Raw genomic sequence first — 21,451 nt, 5'->3', positions numbered from 1 at the left:
TTTTTACACGCAGCTCCCCGATGCTCGAGATCTTCTTCACCGCGTCCGCGTCCTTGAAGGTGATAGCCCAGACATGGCTCATGCGGTACGCCCCCAGGGCGATAACATCCGGAAGAAGCGAATGCGGTGCCAATGCGTCGCGGAAATCTTCAATCCGGTACGGTCGCGCCGTGATATCAGCGTGCAAAAAAACTGTATTTAAAACATAACGACCTGTTGGCAGACCTGGCAGAACAACTTGGTAGGTGCCCTCCTGTTCCATCGTCCTGTTTCCGCGGCCAGAATAGGCCGCTGTAGCCGCTCCAACGGAGCCCGTCATCATGCGTCCGTCACGCTCGGTGGCCGGAAGCAGAATCGTCCGCCACCTCGCCCGGACGTCTTTTTTTTTTTCCTTTATTGCCTGTTTTCTTTTACAGGTCGTGGAAACAGAGGAACATGAATGATAAAAGGAAACATTTGGACCAAGTCTTGATCCGGTGTGTTCACATTAAAATTTCTTCAAGTTACGCAATTTGTCCAAGAGAGGTAGCCAGTCAGGAGGCTCTGGTTGCGCTTTATACAGTTCGCGTATATAATCCATGTTTACAATGAAATTTTCCCTGACAGGACGTGCGTGAAGGTCGGCATTGCGGACCGCCATTCTAGTCTGCCAGATGCTGTGAAGTGCTATCAGCATGAACATGTCGTACGAGACGCCGTCTTCATTGTCCACACTCAGAAAACGAATGCCATAACTCGTGATGGGTAGGTCCTTTTTCAATGTGCGCTGCAGAATGTCCCAATGGAAAACGGCGTCCCAGCAGTAAAGAAAAACGCGTTCTACCGTTTCGGGCGTCTTACAATGTAGACAGTTTGTCGTCCATGGAACGTAGAGTTCCTTATCAGCTAACCATTGCTTTACTGGGAGCGTCCCAGTATGAAGTTTAAAGAAGAAAGTTTTTGTTCCCGGTTTTACGTTCATCTTTTTAACCCTTCTTAGCACGTCCTGTCCGGCTCCGCCATTGAATAAAGTTCTGCACCGCGGTGTTGGCAACAAACAGTCGACAAGGTCTTTGTAAAGTGTTTTCCGTTTTACAGAGGACAAGTACTCTAGCGAAAAGCGCACTTTCAGAAATTGAAAAGAATGCACTACTTCGCGCAAGAATCCAGTCACATAATGGCACATATTGTCATTCGATGACACAACAAATTCTGGAACGTGTGAACACAGCCTTAATTTTATCACAGTTTGTAAAAAGCCATTTCTTTGGTCGCGGAGAAAAATAAAGCGAGACACAACTTGCCTAATAAATAAATGACACAAACCCAATGCACCGTTTCGGACCGGTAAGAATAAATTTGAGCGACTTGTTCGTTCCCAGGTCGATCTCCACATAAACACGGCGAAAATCCTGTGAAATTTCTGCACATTCACCCGCGACATACAAAGGACTTGGAACACATACCATATTTTGGCTATTAAAAACAGGTTGCATACATACGCCCGTGCAAAAATAGAGAGCTCCCGCCCACCCCAGGCGTTTGTTTTTTGCCTGATTGTTTCTGCTTCCTCCTTCCAGTACTCGTCGTTGTCGCGATAAACCTCGAGTGGCACCCCTAGGTACTTCAGTGGGCGGGTTTCCCATCTTACATTTACGTATACATCAGGCTTCATATCCCAATTACCATACCAAAACGCAGTTGTTTTATCCCAGTTAATCATGCTACCTGTCATGGAACAAAATTGTTTGGCTGTATGAACAACTTCACATATACTCTGCCTATCTTGACAGAGTACGGCCACATCGTCAGCATATGCAAGAATCTTTATTTCAGTACTCTGTAATCTAAATCCGTGCCCGTTTGAATTTTGGATAATTGATAAGCTAAAGGGTTCTAGGTATATGGCAAAAAGTAAGGCTGAGGCCGGGCATCCTTGTCTGATGGAACTGAGTATGTCAATTTCTTCACTCAGCGTCCTATTAACTACCAGGCGTGTTACACACTGCGAGTACGCCATCTTTAATCCATCGATAAACACAGTTCCAACTTGCACATGTTCTAACGCGTTGAACAACACTTCATGGGAGACACGGTCAAAAGCTTTTTGTAAATCTAATTGCATCATTGCTATTCGGTCTCCAAAGTCATCGCAAATCTCTAAGACACTTCTTACTACGTGTATATTTGTCGTAATGCTACGACCTCTTATGCCACATGTCTGGTGCGGTCCTACAATGTTTTGAACGACATTCTGCATTCTTTTGGCCAACACCTTCATGAAAATTTTGTAGTCTGTATTCAAGAGGCTAATGGGGCGATATGACGTCACAGACTGAAGTTTGATGTCATCGTCCGATTTGGGAATTAAAACAGTGTGCGCTTCAGTGAAAGACCGTGGTAGCTTCTTCTTTTTATACCCCTCTTCGATAACTTGGAACAGCGCGCTGGCAATCTCTTATTTAAGCATTTTATAGAATTCTGCTCCGATTCCATCTGGGCCAGGTGTCTTTCCAGTGCTTAAGTCATCAATAGCTTTTTTAATCTCCTGTATACTGATAGGGGCCTCCAAACTTTTTTTAGTTTCGTCGTCAAACTTGGGCACTAAAGAAAGGAAATCTTCACTAAATCCATTCGCCATCGGAATAGGTTTTCCAAGCAAATCGCGATAGTGTTCAAGAAACGCGTTCATTATCTGACTTTTTTCTTTCGTCAGTCTGCCATTGTACATTATTTCCTTAACTTCTTTTCTTTGTCCATATTGCTTTTCATCACTTAGTGCCCGCTTTGTCGGTGTTTCGCCCATCCAAAGCTTTTCTGTTCTTGACCTAATAATAGCACCTCTGTACTTTTCTTTATCTAAAAGTTCCAGCTTGTTTTGGGTATTTTTGATTTCTTCAGTGAAAGAGCCCTGTTTCACACTCTCTTCCTTTAATAGTGCTTGCATTTGCGACTGCAATTTCTTGTCGTCTTGTTTCTTCTCAAAATTGAGGATTGTCGTACGTTCTATAGCACTCAATTTGACATCTTGTTTAAAAGCTTCCGACCTCGTTTCCCAGTCGTCTTTTCCAACTTCATACAGCATCGTTAACGCTTCATTTACTTTTCTAGAAAAAACTTTATCTTTCATGATGCTATTATTTAATTTCCAGAGGTGCCAGTTGAACTTAGGCATTTTTTCCTTTGTCCCAAGCGTGAATTTTACCAAACAGTGGTCGCTAAAAGACACTGGTATAACAACGTATTCGTCACAACACATCACAAGGTCAAGTGGGATGTAGGCTCTATCCAAACGTGCGTGACTTTGGCCCTGAAAATGCGTGAACTCAACCCCGCCATTAGACATGCAGAGGGCCACATCTTCTAGTCCATTCTCTGCAATCAATTCCGTCAAAAACACTGCGCTTTGATCGCGCAAATTTACACGTTTGGAGCGGTCCTCAATCGCGCACAGACAGTTGAATTTTCCGCGGTAGCGTTTTCCGTTTGCTTACTACCTTTGGTGCTGGTGCCTTGTACTCCTGATGTTGTTGCAGAATTCAGACATTCTTCTGCTTCCGCTTCATCCATGGTGAGCTCGGATTTCTCCGTGCTCACCGTGGCCATGGCAGCTGCCGCATACGTCCTCGAGCAGTTTTCTACGGCGTGTCCAAAGCGTTTGCAGACGTTGCACCGCGGCACGCGGCAGTCCTTTCTTATGTGGCCAATCTGTTGGCAGCGCAAGAACCTTGGCGCTCTTCCGGGCGCTACGACAAGGGCTAGCTCACCTCCGACGCGCAGCTGATGTGCTATATCATCCAACGTAACGTCCGCTTTCAGTCGCACCACAACTGTGCGTGTCATGGTGTTCTGTTGGCTGTAGCAGTCAAGGCGCCATTTATCCAGTCCTATTTCCAAGACGGTTCCGTAGGGGTTCAGGGCGTTTCGCACGGCTTCTTCGCGTACATGGTAGAGCAGCCAGTGAAGCTTCAGACGGACGTCGCGGTGACTGGGATCAATTACGATAGATCTCCGACCCTTGACGGTCAATTCCGGTTCGGCCAAAAACTTCTTTGCGCCTTCAGCAGTCTTGCAGGTAACCGCCCACACGATTCATTTGATAGGCGCCGAGCGCAAGAACCTCGGTTGGCGGAACACGTTGAAACAGTGGCTCACGAAAATCTTCCGCGCGATATGGTCTACCTTTCACATCAGCATGTAGAAAAACAGTATTTTGAACAACGTACCCAGTTGGCAGTGGGGGCAAAATGATTGCATAATCCTGCGACATTTCATTCCTCGTACCGCGGCTATGGTGGGCCGCTACATCCGCTCCGACGGAGCTCATATCAGCCACGTCCGTACATTACGGTGGCCGGAAGTCAACTACCTCGCCCGGACGTCAGGTACCCCTCGTAAGATCTCAGTCAAACCTATATGTGCGCCATCAACTCGGCGTATTTTTCAGGGACAAAAAGCATAAAAAGTTCGACGAGGGTGGGACTCCAACCCACGCGGGCAGAGCCCAATGGATTAGCAGTCCATCGCCTTAACCACTCGGCCACCTCGCCCGGACGTCAGCTACCCCTCGTAAGATCTTAGTCAATCCTACACCTGCGCCATGAACTCTGCGTACTTTTCAGGGGCAAAAAACATAAAAAGTTCGACGAGGGTGGGACTCGAACCCACGCGGGCAGAGCCCAATGGATTAGCAGTCCATCGCCTTAACCACTCGGCCACCTCGCCCGGACGTCAGCTACCCCTCGTAAGATCTTAGTCAATCCTACATCTGCGCCATGAACTCTGCGTACTTTTCCGGGGCAAAAAGCATAAAAAGTTCGACGAGGGTGGGACTCGAACCCACGCGGGCAGAGCCCAATGGATTAGCAGTCCATCGCCTTAACCACTCGGCCACCTCGCCCGGACGTCAGGTACCCCTCGTAAGATCTTAGTCAATCCTACATCTGCGCCATCAACTCTGCGTACTTTTCAGGGGCAAAAAGCATAAAAAGTTCGACGAGAGTGGGACTCGAACCCTCGCGGGCAGAGCCCAATGGATTAGCAGCCCATCGCCTTAACCACTCGGCCACCTCGCCCGGACGTCAGCTACCCCTCGTAAGATCTTAGTCAATCCTACATCTGCGCCATCAACTCTGCGTACTTTTCCGGGGCAAAAAGCATAAAAAGTTCGACGAGGGTGGGACTCGAACCCAGGCGGGCAGAGCCCAATGGATTAGCAGTCCATCGCTTTAACCACTCGGCCACCTCGCCCGGACGTCAGGTACCCCTCGTAAGATCTTAGTCAATCCTACATCTGCGCCATCAACTCTGCGTATTTTTCAGGGGCAAAAAGCATAAAAAGTTCGACGAGGGTGGGACTCGAACCCACGCGGGCAGAGCCCAATGGATTAGCAGTCCATCGCCTTAACCACTCGGCCACCTCGCCCTTTTTTTTTCTTTATTACCGGTTTTGCAACAACAATACACTTACAACACATGAAAAGTCAAGACGGGGTTACAATACAATTTGTCAACACATTGAGCGAAAAGCCATCAGTCGTCTTCTGACTGACGTTGTCACTTAAAATTCCTTTAGTGTGACTAAGGTTTCTACCCTGGCTACCCAGGGAGAAAGACATTCTTTTGTTTTTTCCACTTCTACTAACCGAGCAATGCTCTCTCTAAAGTACAGCCTTGCTGGTCTTGCATCCGGTTCACAGTAGAAGCCAGTCATTCTTGAGCGCCATATACTGTGCAGGCCTGTCAGCATGATTAGATCGAAAGGTACACCTTCTTCGTTGTCTATCGCAAGGTACCTAATTCCATGCGTGTCTAGTCGGAATTCTTTTTTGATTGTCCTCTGCAACACATCCCAGAAGAACACCGCTTCCCAACAGTGAAGGAAAACGTGGTCGATCGTTTCCGGCTTTCTGCAAATAATGCAGTGAGACCCCCATGGCATATAAAACCCACGCTCCTCTAAGAAGGTTCTTACAGGGAGAGTTCCGGTATGCAGTTTGAAAAAGAAAGTTTTTGCACTTGGTGCTACTTGCATTCTTTTAACCCGTTTGAGTACGTTCTGACCCAGGCCTGCACTGTATATGACCCTGTACAACGGGATTGGCAACACTATATCACATAAGTCTTTATACAGTTTCCTCTTTTTAACAGAATATAAATAATCATTAGAAAAACGCACACTCAAAAATCGCACACTCGCTACTACTTCCCGAAAATAACCTTGTGCCGTCCCCGTCAGGACTTGCGTGCTAATAACATATTCAGGTAGCAGTCCGCCTAATCTGGCCTGGCACACCGTTTGCAGAAATGGGTCGCTGACCTCGCGAAAAAAGAAAAATCTATTAACTAATTGTTTGACAAAAAGGTGTGCCAGTCCAAGTCCCCCACACTTCACACTCCTGAACAAATTTGTGCGACAGCACCTTTCCCACGTCGATCCCCACACAAAGGTCGCAAAAACCCTATGAAGTTTCTGCACATTTACCCTAGAACAGTGCATCACTTGTATAACATACCACAGTTTAGCCACAAAAAACATGTTACACACGGTTGCCCTCGCAAACATGGAGAGATAATTCGCCCTCCAAGCATTCGTCTTTTCGCGTAAGAGTTCTGCTTGTTGCTGCCAGTAGTCATTATTATTTTTGTAGAACTCAAGTGGCACAACCAAGGTACTTCACAGGCGTTTTCTGCCATACAACATTGGCAAAAATGCCCGGGGTGAACGGCCACACGCCGTGCCAAAATCCCAGACACTTTCCCCAGTTTACTCGGCTTCCTGTAACGTCGCTGAAAAATTTAACACTTCGAATGGTTTCTTCAATGCCTTCGTAGTCAATACAACATACCGCCACATCATGGGCATATGCGAGCAGTTTTACCTCTGAAGATTGTAAACGAAAACCACGGATAGAATTATTTTCAATTATTGACAAACATAATGTTTCAATATATATACAACACAAAAGTGGACTGATGGGACAGCCTTGACGCACGGAACGCTGCACTTTAATGGGGGCCCCCAATTCTTTGTTAATAATTAGTCTGGTAGAGCAGTTCCGATACGCCAGAGCTACACCATCCGTGATGACGGATCCGACATTAATGTGTTCCAACACTGCAAACAAAATAGCATGCGCTACGCAATCAAATGCCTTCTCCAGATCCAATTGAAGTATGGCCACACACGCTTCAAGGGAGTCACAACATTCAAGAACTGAGCGCATCTTGTGAACATTCGTCGCAATAGTGCGACCCTTAATTCCACACGTTTGGTGTGGGCCGACTATGTCTTTAACAACCGACTGAAGTCTAGCTGCTAAGACTTTCATTAGTATCTTATAGTCTACATTTGTGAGTGCTATTGGTCTGTATGATGTTACACTTTTCAACTTATCTACATCCTCTGTCTTCGGAATCAACACCGTGTGTGATTGACCGAAAGATCGCGGTAACGCCTTACCATCGTACGCTTCGTTAAAAATTGCTACAAGTACTGCTGACAATTCCTTTTTAAACCGCTTGTACCACAGAGCGCAAAGCCCATCAGGGCCCGGTGACTTCCCAGGATTCAAACTGTCAATTGCGCGTTCCACTTCAAAAACAGTTATCGGCGTTTCTAATGCAACTTTTCTTTCTTCAGTCAGTTGAGGCATTCTTTTCAAGAAGTTCGTCTTAAACCGTTCTATGTCCACCTGCCTAAATGCGAACAGATTTTCGTAGTGTTCAAAAAACGCACGTGCGATACTATCATTATCTGGAACTTCGTTACCACCCATCTCGATCACGTCAATATGATTACGTCGAGCGTGCGATTTTTCCAGTCCGAGCGCCCTTTTTGTGGGCGCCTCCCCTATCGCAAAGGATTCGGCTCGAGCACGAACTATCGCTCCACGATAGCGTTCCTCATCATGCAGTTCAAGTTTCTGTTTAATATTCCGTATGTCGCTTTTGTATGTTCCCGGTTCTTGGCACTCCAGTTCTGTCAGCTTTTCCAAGATTATTCGCAGTTCCTTCTCTTTCTTTTTTGTTTCATGCATTATTGCGACGGAAAGATCGATGGCTTTCATTTTAATGCACTGTTTAAACACTTCCCATCGATCTTTTAATTCACCCTCGCCGCTGATTAGAATTTTTTTGATGCAGTCCGATACATATTCTCCGAAACTTTCGTCAGTAGTTAAGTTTGAATTCATTTTCCACAGCTCCCAAGAGAAGCTGTCGCCTTTTTTCTTCCTTCCTAAGTCACATATAACCACACAATGATCAGTGAAGGAAATTGGATATACACTGTAACTATTACACATTGGTATTGCTTGAAGCGACAAGTAAATGCGATCTAAGCGCGCATGGCTGTTTCCTTGAAAGTGCGTGAAACGCACATCTCGCGTCCCTATCATACATTCCGCCACATCCGCTAATTCGCATTCAGTAATTATCTCGTTCAAAACATCCCTACATTTATCGCTCCTTAATCCTCTATTAGACCGATCTCGGGCATTGAGAACACAATTAAAATCACCTAACAGCACCATCTGCTTTTCAGAAGATATATACTCTTTTAACATGGAAAAAACAAAGCCCGTTCCTCCAACGCATTTGGTGCATAAATACATACCACCCGCCATTCAATTCCATGCAAAGCAAAATCACAGAAAACTAATCTACCAGATGAACATGAATAAAAACCTTGCACCGTTATACCGGGTAATTTTCTAACAAACAGCACGCAGCCCGCCGACGTCCCTAAGGCGTGGCTCACTACCGCGTAGTACCGTGGCGTAAACCGCTGCACCATGCTGCGGGTCTCTTCATCACCATCTACTTTTGTCTCTTGCACGGCTAACACGTCAAGGTCATAGTCCACCAGCAGCCTACACACTTGCCTCTGCTTTCGCTTGGCGGCCAGACCTCGAACGTTTAGCGTGGCCAATCTAAGCGACGGGTTGGGAGCCATGATTATAGGTCTAGTGAAAAGATTTGGCCCGGAGCATGGTGTTTACCTTTAGCGCCTAGCACACAGCTAGACGCCCCCGGAGCCGCCCGGTGGACCGGTACCACTGGAGAGCGGTGGCGGCTTCTTCTCGGACTTCTTGTCTGCGTTAGCGGTGTTCGGTCGTGGCTTGTAGCTGCTGCGCCTGCCCGTTGGCGTCTTCGAAGGCGGCCCGTCTTCCCCACTTCCTTGGTTCGCTGCGCTGCTGTCTGCAGCCTTCTCAAGAGGTCGTTTGACCGAGGCTCCGACATTGCTGCTCATAGGGTCGTTCTGCGCCGACTGGTCCTCAGCTGTCTTCATTTGCTCGCTCGCTTCCGTTAGGCTGCTCTTGCTTTCTTCCTGGGTCTCTTCTGCTGGCTTTTTTGCCACACCTTCCGTAGAGTTTTCCTTGTCCGGTGGTGTCCCCGCGCCCGCATCAGGTGCAAGCACACCGCCTACAGCACATGGGGTTGCCTGGTCTCCTGCCCCTTTCGCCGCGTCTTCGGCCTCGGCCGCGTCCATTACCAACCTTGCTGTGTCATTGCCTTCGGCTGGCCCAGTCATAGAGGCGTATGTACGTACGCACTGGTCCTCGCCGTGTCCAAACCGACGGCATTGCGAGCACCGGGGAACCTTGCAGTCTCGTCGTACATGACCAGTGCCTTGACAGCGCAAGCACTGCATTGGCCTGCCAGGAACGACGACTAGGGCCAGCTCACCGGCGACCCTAATTTGGTGCGGGAGATCTTCCACCTTCACGCCGCTGTTGAGCTTGAGCAAGACGGACCGGGTAGTCGTCCCCTTGTCGTTGATACCCTGAACGCGCCATCGCTCTCGGGTGACTTGTACGGCTTTACCGAAAGCCGCCAATGCCGTTCTTACATCTTCATCGGCCACATTATGTATTAACCAATGAAGACGCAGCCGCACCTGCTGATCCTGAGGGTCGACCACGATGCAGCGCCGCCCCTTTCCCTTCAGCTCCTTGACTTCCAGCATCCTTTTCGTGGCGTCCGCGGTGTTCATAGTCACCGCCCAGATGTGGTTAATCTGGTAGGCCCCGAGGGCAAGCACTTCCGGCAGCAATCCTGTTGGGCCAAGAGCGTCCCGGAAATCTTCTACTTTGTAGGGTCTAGCTCGCACGTCGCCGTGCAAAAACACGGTGTTTAGCACGACGACGACGATCCACCACGACGTTCGTAAGTGGTGGGATCGCTGCTCTATGCGTTGACCCTCGTTGTTACGAGGGCTTATTTCCCTCAGGTTTCCGGTCCGGAGGGAGGCTGGGTTTCGGTTTGAAGCTCGGTCGTCTGCCCGATTGAAGGCCGGTCTTCACGACTGTCTTGGTGGGCGGTTCTTCTCCGCTACTTGCACTGGGCTTGCCCATTTCGCTGCCTGCATCGTCGCGCGGTCTCTTGGTAGAAGCACCTGGCTCAAGTTCCATTGGCTGTGCGTCCGCTTCTGCTTCCGCACCCAACGCTGCTTCTACGGGTTTGACTTTGTCCACCTCTTGTGTTTCCCCCGTCACAGGGGCTCCGTTTGTCTGGGGTGTGGTGTTATCAGCAAAAACACCTTTCCACGCGTCGGTAGGGGCAACTTTTTGATTTACGCTCTTTGTGTCGGCCTGCTTTTGCCCACCAGCGGCTTCTTCGGCGTCTGCTTCATCCATCATGAGCTCTGCATCCGCGTCCTTAGTTGCTTTTCTGGTAATGCTCGCATATGTGATCACGCAGTCTAGGTCCGTGTGGCCGAAGCGCATACACTGGGAACAGCGAGGCACACGGCAGTCACGTCGAATGTGGCCAGTGGTGTTGCAAAGGAGGCATAATGGTGCTCTGTTCGGCACAACAACTAGGCCGAGTTTGCTTCCTACACGCAACTGGTGGGGCAGGTCGTCGATAGTGACTCCGGCTCCAAGTTTCATGGCCACTAGGCGGGTTTTCGATGCTCTTTCCGTGATACCACGTACGCGCCATTTTTCCTTCGCTACTTCCGTAACCTTTCCATACGGAGCCAAGGCCGCACGCACTTCATCGTCACTGACCTCGTAAAGAAGCCAGTGCAGTTTCATTCGTAAGCCTTGGTCGTTGGGGTTAACTACCAGGCACCGGCGACTCTTCACTCGGAATTCCCCTTTTGACAACATTTTCTTCGTTGCTTCAGCGCTCTTGAATGTCACGGCCCAAACGTGATTCATCCTGCACGCCCCCAAAGCGATAACGTCCGGAAGTGCTCCAAGATTTTCCAAGGCATCGCGAAAATCTTCCACTCGGTATGGGCGCGCTCGTAAATCCGCATGAAGAAAAATGGTATCCGTAACAACCTGAGCTGTTGGCAGTTGAGGCAATACAACTTGGTAATCCTGGTCGACTGAAGCAAAAGACCTGTTTCCGCGGCTTGAAAGGGCCGCTGAATCCGCTCCTTGGGAGCCCATGTTACCCACGTCCGCACATCCGCACACAACGGTGGTCGGAAGTGGAATGACACTCGGCCACCTCGCCCGGACGTCAGTACCCCTCGTAAGATTTTACTCAATCCTACATCTGCGCCATCGACTCAGCGTATTTTTCAGGGGCAAAAGCATAAAAAGTTCGACGAGGGTGGGACTCGAACCCACGCGGGCAGAGCCCAATGGATTAGCAGTCCATCGCCTTAACCACTCGGCCACCTCGCCCGTACGTCAAGCACCTCTCGTAAGATCTCTGTCAATCCTATATGTGCGCTATCAACTCGGCGTATTTTTCAGGGACAAAAAGCATAAAAAGTTCGACGAGGATGACGTCGAACCCACGCGGGCAGAGCCCAATGGATTAGCAGTCCATCGCCTTACCCACTCGGCCACCTCGCTTCTTTTTTTTTTTCGTTTTCATAGTGCATACAAAATATACACACTTTACAAATGGTAAAAGTGCCACCAGTCTTTGGTGTGCACGTGGCTTTAAAAACGCCCAAGTTTAGCAAGCTCGTTCAATAATCTAATCCATTCTGGTTTTTCATTTTGAGCATCGTAGACTTCTTTTATGTAACTGACACTTTCAATAAAATATTCACGAGTACTTCGAGCATGTATATCCGCATGTCTAACGGCCATGCGCGTGCGCCACAGGCTGTGCAACCCTAATAACATAAACATGTCGTAAGGCACTCCTCCTTCATTTTCCGTTGGGAGAAAACGGAAGCCATAGGGTGTTATCGGCAAGTCTTTCTCTAAAGCTCGCTGCAGGACGTCCCAGTGAAATAAGGCGTCCCAGCAGTCTATGAATATGTGTTCAATTGTTTCTTGCTTATGGCATAGTAAACAGTCTAATGACCAGGGAATAAAAATACCTCTTTCCTGAAGCCACGGTTTTACTGGTAGTGTATTGGAATGTAGTTGAAAAAAGAAAGACTTTCCCGATGGCCTGACAGGCATACGTTTTACCCTTTTCAGCACATTTCTTTCAGTACCTAAACTGAACATCGATCCGTACAGCGGTACTGGCAGTACTACATCAATTAAATCTTTATACAGACGTTTTTTAGGAACGTGACTGAGGTATTCCATTGAAAAGCGTACCTTGAGAAACCGAAATGCCCATATCACTTCTTTGAGAAATCCGCTCATAGGGCCACTGTTAGCTACACAACTAGATATAATGAATTCAGGAAGAGCCGTACCTAGTCTCAGTTGCATCACATTAATGAGGAAAGGGTCTTTTTGGTCTCTAAGAAACGCAAAACGAAATACTATTTGTTTCAAGAACAGATCTGCCAGTCCAAGCCCTCCTGTTTTGACGGATCGAAATAAATTTGTTCGACTGGTTCGCTCCCACTTCGACCCCCATACGAACACTGCAAACGTTGCACGTGCAATCTAGTCATAGACAATGCTTGCAATACATAGCACACTTTTGCAAGGGCGAATAAATTACAGACCGTCGCGCGGGCAAACATTAAAAGACTACGGCCACCCCATTTAACTGTTTTTTCTTGCACTTTCTTTGTTTCGTCTTCCCAGAGTCTCGCAGTCTCCTTGTAGTGCTCAAGCGGCACCCCAAGATACTTTGTCGGCGCAACGGTCCACTTCACATTCACAAAAATAGGTGGGCTGTTTTCCCATGTTCCATGCCATATTTCCAGGCACTTATCAAAGTTTATGACGCTACCCGTCATTTTACAGAACGATAAGACATCCGTTACCGCGGTCCCGACACTTTCCTTATCGCTACAGAACAAAGCAATATCATCCGCATATGTTAGCAGTTTTACTTCCGCTGACTGCAAACGAAAACCTATAATACTGTTGTTATGAATAATTTTTCTGCAGAATGGCTCAAGGTAAAACGCAAATAATAAAGGACTTAAGGGGCACCCCTGGCGCACACTTGAGCGTACGTGAAAGCTCTCACCTACCTCCTTATTTATTATAAGATTAGCGGTACAGTTAGCATAACACATCCTAACTCCATCTAAAAACAGCAAACCAACATTTACATAATCAAGAACTGCGAAAAGGATATTGTGGGATACACGATCAAACGCTTTTTGTAGGTCAAGCTGCAGCATTGCTACATGCTCGCCCCACGCATCGCAACATTCTAGAATGGTTCGTGCAACATGAATATTTGTGTAGATTGATCTACCTTTGATTCCGCATGTCTGATGTGGTCCTACAATTCGTGTTATAACTCGCTGTAACCTCTTTGCCAAGATTTTAGTAAATATTTTATAATCAACGTTAGTCAATCCTATTGGGCGGTAAGACCCTACTGACAGCAATTTCCCTGGGTCTTCCGTTTTGGGAATGAGCACTATATGCGACCGGCCAAAGGACGGGGGTGCATATTTTCGTTTATATGCTTCAGCAATTACCTGATGCAAAATTAGACTCACATCTTTTTTGAAGGCCTTATAGAAGGCCGCTCCCAACCCGTCAGGTCCAGGAGACTTCCCTCGAGCTGATCGGTTCTTCCAGACATTCGCGGTCAACATCATCTAGTTTTGTCATGCTAGCAAGGAACTCTCGTTCGAACTCTTCCGGAACATCGCAACTTCTTCGAAATAATTCGCTATAGTGCTCTAAAAACGCTCTCTCTATTTTTGCTTGCTCGTCAGTGACTTCATTCTTATATCTTATTTTCCGTATTACGTTTTGCCTAGCGTAAGCCTTTTCATCTGCAAAGGCTCGCTTTGTGGGCGTTTCGCCGAGCCACAGCTTTTCAGCTCTTGCTCGGATAGCCGCTCCTCTGTACTTATCTTCGTCGATAAGCTCCAGTTGGCTTTTAAGTTCATTGATCTGCTTTGTGAATGTACCAGGCTTATCGGCTTCCACTCTGTACATAAAATCCAATTCTCGTTGTATTTCTTTCTCCTTTTTCCTTTCTTCGTATTTTATTACACTCGCTTTTTCTATTGCACAAATCTTTATTTCTTCTTTAAAAAGCTCCCACCGTTGTATCACGTCATCATGTTTCGCCAATAGCTGTTCGAACTTTTCCTTTACGCACTCTACAAATGATTCATTATGTAGCAGCTTGTCATTAAATAGCCACATTTTCCAATTAAAGCGCGAGGCCTCTTTATGCGTCCCAATTGTGACCGACACCAAACAATGGTCGCTGAATGACACATGTGTAACGGCATAACTATGGCACGCCGCTACTAAATGCAAAGAAACGTATACCCTATCCAGTCTCGCGTGGCTCGCACGCTGCTAGTGTGTCAAGACTGGCTGCGTCCCATTAGTTAATATATTTCCTATATCTTCTAGATTATGATCTTGCACCATTGCAATCAAGCGTGAGGCACTCTTATGCCTTAGTGGGACATTTTTCACTCGATCAGCTACTAAGCAAACACAATTAAAATCTCCAAGCATAATTATTTGTCTTTCACACATCAGGTACTGCTCGAGCCGTTCAAAAAACACGTCACGTTCATTTTCGGCGTTCGGCGCATATAGGCAGATTATTCGCCAGCAAGACTCGGACATAAAAAAATCCACTAAAACAAATCTACCACTTTGGCACACAAGCACGGTCTCAACAACTATTCCTAAATTGTTTCTAATAAATGGCACATCCGCCTGACGTGCCGAAAGCATGAGAAACACAAACATCGTACCTTCCTCGGAAAGGCAGCACCATGCGGTCAGTTTGTTCCTCGCTATCTATTTTCGTCTCTTGTACGGCTACTACGTCCAAGTCGTTCTCCAAGAAAAGGCGATTTAGCTGATATTGTTTCTTTCTAGCATTTAAGCCTCGATCATTGATAGTCGCAATTTTTAGTGCTGTGCTGAGATTTCTCGCCATATATTAAAATTGCATATACGCCATGGTGCATACCTCGTGAGCGCAGGCACACCAGAAAGCCCGCAGCTCATTTCCAAGAAGCAAACCGATTCCCGATGCCTGCCATCCCCGACCTTCGGCTTGGGTTGCGCGGCAAAAGGCTCCAATCATTGTCCTTATTCAATAGTTGATGTGCGTCGACGTAGTCCCTAAGGAACCGCAGAGCGTCAAAGCTCGCGGCCACGTTGACGGTTTCAACACCGCTTTTCTGTCTGGTGGAACGTTGGGCTTGGGTTTCAATGACGCGCGTCGAGTCACCACCGTTTTCGTTGGTGGTTCCACAGATCCAACGACGTCTTGTCTGTCCGCCTCGTCCGTTGTGGCTTCGCGTCCTCGTTTGCTAACTGCGCCTCCGGTGGATTGTACCGTGACGTCCATGCTTTCCGTGTGTTGGCTCGCTGGATCCTTTGAAGGTTCACCGTGTTCTGCGCCGACACTTGTCTTTTCAGGCACTTCCCTCACGTCGGGCTTTTCTACAAGGCTATGCTCTCCTTGCTGTTCATTTTCTTGCGGATACGAGGGCGTGTCTGCTGGTCGTATCTCCTTTTGAGTCACTTGACTCGACGTTCCTGCAGCTTCTTCCGCGTCGGCTTCGTCCATGACGAGCTCTGATGCGTCAGTTTTTCCAACTGGTCCTGTTACACTTGCGTACGTCTTCACACACGAACTCTCGTCGTGCCCAAAACGACGGCACCGAGCACATCGAGGGACACGGCAGTCGCGTCGTATATGTCCCACGGTGTGACAGCGCAAACACACTGGTGCTCTTCCTGGCGCAATTAGCAGCGCCAGCTCCCCACCAACACGAAGCTGGTGTGGGAGGTCGTCAACCTTGACGCCTGGATGGAGCTTAATGCTCACCGTCCGCGTCGTCGTACTTTTCTCGTGGATGCCATTCACACGCCACTTTTCTTTCACATCTGTTACCGTCCCGAACATGGCTAGTGCAGCACGCACATCTTCATCGGGAACATTGAAAAGCAGCCAGTGCAACTTCAGGCGCAGGGCTTGGTTCGCCGGGTCAACTACAACACAGCGGCGACCCTTTCACCTTCATTTCACCGATGGTCAGAGCCTTCTTCACGCCATCCGCATTCTTGAAGGTGCCGGCCCATACGTGACTCATCTGGTACGCCCCCAAGGCTAGCACCTCAGGGAGCAATGCCAGACGGTCCAACGTATCCCTGAAGTCTTCAACTCGATAAGGCCTGGCCCGAATATCGGCATGTAAAAATATGGTATTCAAAACTGTACGACCTGTAGGCAATGTAGGCAAGATGACCTCATAATCTTCACGTTCAGCAGGCGTCACATTCCTGTTACCGCGGCTATTCATTGCCGCAAACACCGCGCCATCGGAGCTCATGATGACCACGTCCGCTCTCTTCGACAGACGGAAGTGGATTCTCACTCGGCCACCTCGCCCGGACGTTTTTTTTTTTTTTTTCTTTATTGCCGGATTTCTCCTCGTACAATAGACAGGAATTCTTGTTGGAATTCAACATAGATACACTTAGGTTGTATTAAAAACGAGACTCGTACTTTGTCTCGTGTTGTTAGGTTAGTACGGCTCTTGGGTTAGCAACTGATCAAACACAGGTAGCCATTCTGGAGGATCGGCAAGTGACCTGTAGATGTCGCGGACGTACATAATAGCGTCTCTGAAGTACACTTTTGACGGTTGTGATTTAACATTCTCGTGTCTTACAGCCATTCGCGTCTTCCATAGACTGTGCATTTTCAACAACATCAACAGATCACACGGCACGTCCCCTGTCTGATCAAACGGGAGAAATCGAATCCCGTGAGGTGTAAGTGGAAGTTGCTTTTTGAGTGTCCTGTGTAAAATGTCCCACAGAAAAACAGAATCTGAACAGTCTAAAAATACGTGCTCGATGGTTTCGGGCTTATTGCATATTGTACAGTCAGTACTCCAAGGTACAAAAATACCTTTTTCTTTAAGCCAGGGTTTTACAGGGAGCGTGCCGGTGTGAAGAAAGAAGAAAAACGTCTTGGTCGACGCTCTCACAGGCATCTTTTTAACGCGACTCAAAACATTCACGTTCTCGTCCTAGCACATAAAGGAACGATAGATCGGCACAGGACACATCACATCAAGCAAGTCTCTGTACAATTTCTTCTTTGTTACAGCCGAGAGATATTCAGTCGAAAAGTGGCTTTTCAAAAAACGAAAAGCATCAACGACGTCTTTCATAAACCCTTTCAATGGAACATGATTAGTAGAATACAATGACACTATGTATTCGGGTAATGCCTGGCTCAAAAACACTTGACAAATACTCTGCAGGAAAGCATCGTTCTGTTGCCTCAAGAAAAAGAACCGTGTAACAACTTGTTTAAGAAATAAATGCGATAAGCCTAGCCCTCCGTTTTTAACCAACTGAAATAAGTTCAGACGACTAGTACGCTCCCAGTTCGACCCCCAGATAAAAACAGCGAACAGTCTGTGTAACTTTTGTACAGACATCCTTGCCATGCAAAGCACTTGCATCATATAGAAAACTTTTGTTACGATGAACATATTAGACACAGTTGCACGTGTAAAGATTGAGAAATCGCGTCCGCCCCATTTTGTTGTTTGGGATTTAACCCGATCAATTTCACCCGCCCATTGGTCTTTGTTTCCGCGATAGTGTTCCAAAGGAATGCCAAGGTATTTGCCCGGCGTATCAGTAAACCTTATACCTTCGAATTGTGTCGGCCTCTCGTTCCATTCACCGTGCCAGAATCCTAGGCATTTTTGCCAACTAATGGCGCTTCCAGTTAGGCTGCAAAATGTTTTTGCTTCCTTAATGGCACTTTCGATGCTTTTTTGAGTTCGGCAAAAGATTGCGATGTCGTCTGCGTATGAGAGGATTTTAATTTCGTGCGTTAAGAAGCGATAGCCGCATATTGTTTTGTTGTTCAGAATTTTTGAACGGAACGGTTCAAGATATATGGCGAATAGCAGGCTTGAGGCTGGGCATCCTTGGCGCCCACTAGACCTTACTGGGATTCCTTCGCTAAGCTTTTTGTTAATGATAAGCTTAGTAGTAGAGTTTTTATATGCCATACCTCGCCCGGACGTCAGGTACCCCTCGTAAAATCTCTGTCAATCCTATATGTGCGCCATCAACTCAGCGTATTTTTCAGGGACAAAAAGCATAAAAAGTTCGACGAGAGTGGGACTCGAACCCACGCGGGCAGAGCCCAATGGATTAGCAGTCCATCGCCTTAACCACTCGGCCACCTCGCCCGGATGTCAGGTACCCCTCGTAAGATCTCAGTCAATCCTATATGTGCGCCATCAACTCTGCGTATCTTTCAGGGACAAAAAGGATAAAAAGTTCGACGAGGGTGGGACTCGAACCCACGCGGGCAGAGCCCAATGGATTAGCAGTCCATCGCCTTAACCACTCGGCCACCTCGCCCTTTTTTTTTTTTTCTTTATTGCCGGTCTTCGACACAGTACACGACAAAAGTACACAAAATGTATAGTGCGCCAGAAGGCACGAGTGGCCTAACTGCCACGGAGGCCTGGCGTTGTCATCTTTAAAATTCCCGGAGCTCTACCAAAGGCTCCAGCTTTGACAGCCACTCAGGAACATCTGTTTGCGCTTTCAAAGTCTCCAGGAATCTGTGTACGCCTTCGCGAAAATACATACGTGTTGGTCGCGCGTCTGGATCACAAAAATAGCCAGCCATTCGGGAGCGCCATATACTGTGGAGGCCCATCAGCATAATCTGGTCGAAGGGGACGCCATCCTCATTGTCGGTTGGAAGGTACCGGATCCCGTGAGAGTCTAGCGGTAATTCCTTTTTAATGGTTCTTTGGAGCACGTCCCAGAAAAATACCCCTTGCCAGCAATGAAGAAAAACGTGGTCGATTGTCTCAAGCTGCTTGCATATAAGGCAGTGGGAACCCCACGGTAGAAATAAACCCCTTTCCTCTAGAAAGGACTTAACAGTTAAAGTTCCAGTGTGTAACTTGAAAAAGAAATATTTGGCTCCCGGCGACACCTGCATTTTTTTAACTCTTTAAAACATTGCCACCTGGGCCTCCAGAGTGTATGGTCCTGTACAAGGGCACTAGTAACAGCGCGTCACAAACATCCCTATACAATGTTTTCCTTTTAACGCTACTCAAATACTGCATCGAAAAACGTACACTTAGAAATTTGACACTCTGAACAATTTCTCTAAAGAAACCACAAACGCTTCTTGAAATACATTGCGTTGTAACAACATACTCAGGCAAAACTTCCCCGAGTCTTTGTTGACACACTGTGCGCAGGAATGGGTCTCTAACATCACGGAAAAATAAAAACCTGTTTACAATCTGTCACACAAACAAATGTCCCAGTCCTAAACCACCGGCCTTCACCTGCCGAAACAAGTTCGTGCGGCTGCACCCCTCCCATGTGGACGCCCAAACAAAGACAGCAAATACACGGTGCAGCTTCTGCACGTTTACTCGGGAACAATGTAACACTTGCATTGCATACCACAACTTACTAATAAAAAAAAGATTGCACACCGTAGCTCTTGCGAAGACAGATAGATGAGCGCTTATCCATTTGTCCGCTTTTTCTCGCGTCTCTTGCAGCTGCGCTCGCCAGTACGGATCAGTGTCTCTATAAAATTGCAGCGGCACCCCCAAGTACTTCGGTGGCCTTGTTACCCAAGCCACGTTGGCAAAAGTGACTGGGGTTGAAGGCCATTCTCCGTGCCAAAATCCCAGGCACTTATCCCAATTCACCCGACTTCCGGTTAGCTCACTGAAGCACTGCACCCTTTCAACTGTTTTACTAACACTTTCCTTGTCCCTACAAAGAACTGCAACATCGTCTGCATACGCAAGCAATTTCACTTCGGTTGCTTGTAGTCTAAATCCATGAATTTCATCGCTTTGTATTATGTTCAGACACAGTGCCTCAATATATATATCAAACAACAGAGGGCTGAGGGGGCAACCTTGGCGCACCGACCGTCGTACGTTTATGGGGGCCCCCAGCAACTTATTAACAAGTAGCCTCGTAGTGCAGTTTCGGTACGCCAAGCTCACTCCCTCCCGGATGACCGAACCTATATTGAAGTAGTCCAGGATGCAAAACAAAATACAATGTGGCACACAATCAAATGCCTTTTCCAAATCTAATTGTAGTAGTGCGACCCGTGCATATGTGGCGTCACAGCATTCGAGTACACACCTCGCCTTGTGAATGTTGTAAACGATGGAACGGCCTTTGATCCCACACGTTTGATGGGGGCCAACTATTTCGCCCATTACACTCTGTAATCTGCTAGCAAGAACCTTCATGTAGATTTTGTAGTCTACGTTTGTCAGAGCGATAGGTCTGTATGACGATACCTGCTTAAGTTTATCTGCTTTGTCGGTTTTCGGAATAAGTACAGTGTGTGACGTTCCAAACGACACTGGTAAAACATTTATTTCATATGCCTCATTGAATACCGCAGTCAGCAATGGAGCTAGCTGTTGCTTGAAAGTTTTGTAGAACGCTGCACTCAAGCCATCAGGCCCAGGCGATTTACCAGGGTTTAAATTATCTATTGCACGCTCTACTTCCTGCTCGCTAATGGCCGTGTCCAGTCTTGCTTTTTGTTCCTCGTCTAGTCGTGGCATCGCCCGCAGATACGATTCTTTAAACCGGTCCAGGTCGACATTACGCAAATCGAACAATGCCTGGTAATACTCAAAGAAAGCTTGCCCGATTTCTCTATTATCTGTTGCGGTGCGACCCGCCCATTGTACCTCAGTGACATGGTTCCTTCTTGCGTGCGCTTTTTCCATCCCTAGCGCCCGTTTTGTGGGCGTCTCCGCCACGGCTAGATGTTCAACTCTCGCGCGCACAAGCGCTCCACGATAGCGTTCGTCTTCATTAATTTCTAGTTTTTGTTTTATTTTCCTAACGTCCTCCATGTATAATCCCGGTGCCTTGCACTCCAGAGCTAATAATTTTTCTAGCATAGACTTTAACTGCGTTTCATTAAGTTTTTCTTGGTACCGTATGCAGCTCGCCCTTTCAATTCCTTTTATTTTGATCTGCTGCTTGCACAGTTCCCATTCGTGGCCCAATTCATGTATTCCCCCTCCAGTGACTTTACTAATTTCTTCCTCCGCTCCCTTAGCGAATTCTTGATCATTGAGCAG

The 21,451-nt window shown here is 47.4% G+C and overlaps 9 non-coding genes and 1 pseudogene across 9 annotated transcripts; all 10 read right to left on the bottom strand.

The window, feature by feature from the left end:
• Positions 1–4,447: 4,447 nt before the first annotated feature.
• TRNAS-GCU (transfer RNA serine (anticodon GCU)) lies at positions 4,448–4,529 on the bottom strand. Its single transcript has one exon. It is a non-coding gene; the product is annotated as a tRNA-Ser (tRNA).
• A 93-nt stretch (positions 4,530–4,622) lies between these two features.
• TRNAS-GCU (transfer RNA serine (anticodon GCU)) lies at positions 4,623–4,704 on the bottom strand. The gene has a single exon. It is a non-coding gene; the product is annotated as a tRNA-Ser (tRNA).
• A 93-nt stretch (positions 4,705–4,797) lies between these two features.
• On the bottom strand, positions 4,798–4,879 carry TRNAS-GCU (transfer RNA serine (anticodon GCU)). Its single transcript has one exon. It is a non-coding gene; the product is annotated as a tRNA-Ser (tRNA).
• A 93-nt stretch (positions 4,880–4,972) lies between these two features.
• On the bottom strand, positions 4,973–5,054 carry TRNAS-GCU (transfer RNA serine (anticodon GCU)). Its single transcript has one exon. It is a non-coding gene; the product is annotated as a tRNA-Ser (tRNA).
• Positions 5,055–5,147: 93 nt separating this feature from the next.
• TRNAS-GCU (transfer RNA serine (anticodon GCU)) lies at positions 5,148–5,229 on the bottom strand. The gene has a single exon. It is a non-coding gene; the product is annotated as a tRNA-Ser (tRNA).
• A 93-nt stretch (positions 5,230–5,322) lies between these two features.
• Positions 5,323–5,404, bottom strand: TRNAS-GCU (transfer RNA serine (anticodon GCU)). The gene has a single exon. It is a non-coding gene; the product is annotated as a tRNA-Ser (tRNA).
• Positions 5,405–10,190: 4,786 nt separating this feature from the next.
• LOC126548293 (uncharacterized) lies at positions 10,191–17,193 on the bottom strand (annotated as a pseudogene).
• Positions 11,543–11,624, bottom strand: TRNAS-GCU (transfer RNA serine (anticodon GCU)). The gene has a single exon. It is a non-coding gene; the product is annotated as a tRNA-Ser (tRNA).
• Positions 17,194–18,453: 1,260 nt separating the features above from the next.
• Positions 18,454–18,535, bottom strand: TRNAS-GCU (transfer RNA serine (anticodon GCU)). The gene has a single exon. It is a non-coding gene; the product is annotated as a tRNA-Ser (tRNA).
• Positions 18,536–18,628: 93 nt separating this feature from the next.
• Positions 18,629–18,710, bottom strand: TRNAS-GCU (transfer RNA serine (anticodon GCU)). Its single transcript has one exon. It is a non-coding gene; the product is annotated as a tRNA-Ser (tRNA).
• Positions 18,711–21,451: the final 2,741 nt, after the last annotated feature.

This window comes from Dermacentor andersoni, chromosome 1, assembly GCF_023375885.2.
Source record: "Dermacentor andersoni chromosome 1, qqDerAnde1_hic_scaffold, whole genome shotgun sequence".
In the NCBI taxonomy this organism is placed as follows: domain Eukaryota; kingdom Metazoa; phylum Arthropoda; class Arachnida; order Ixodida; family Ixodidae; genus Dermacentor; species Dermacentor andersoni.
Note: the sequence above shows the minus strand (reverse complement) of the source record. Positions and strands in the feature narration are given on the sequence as shown.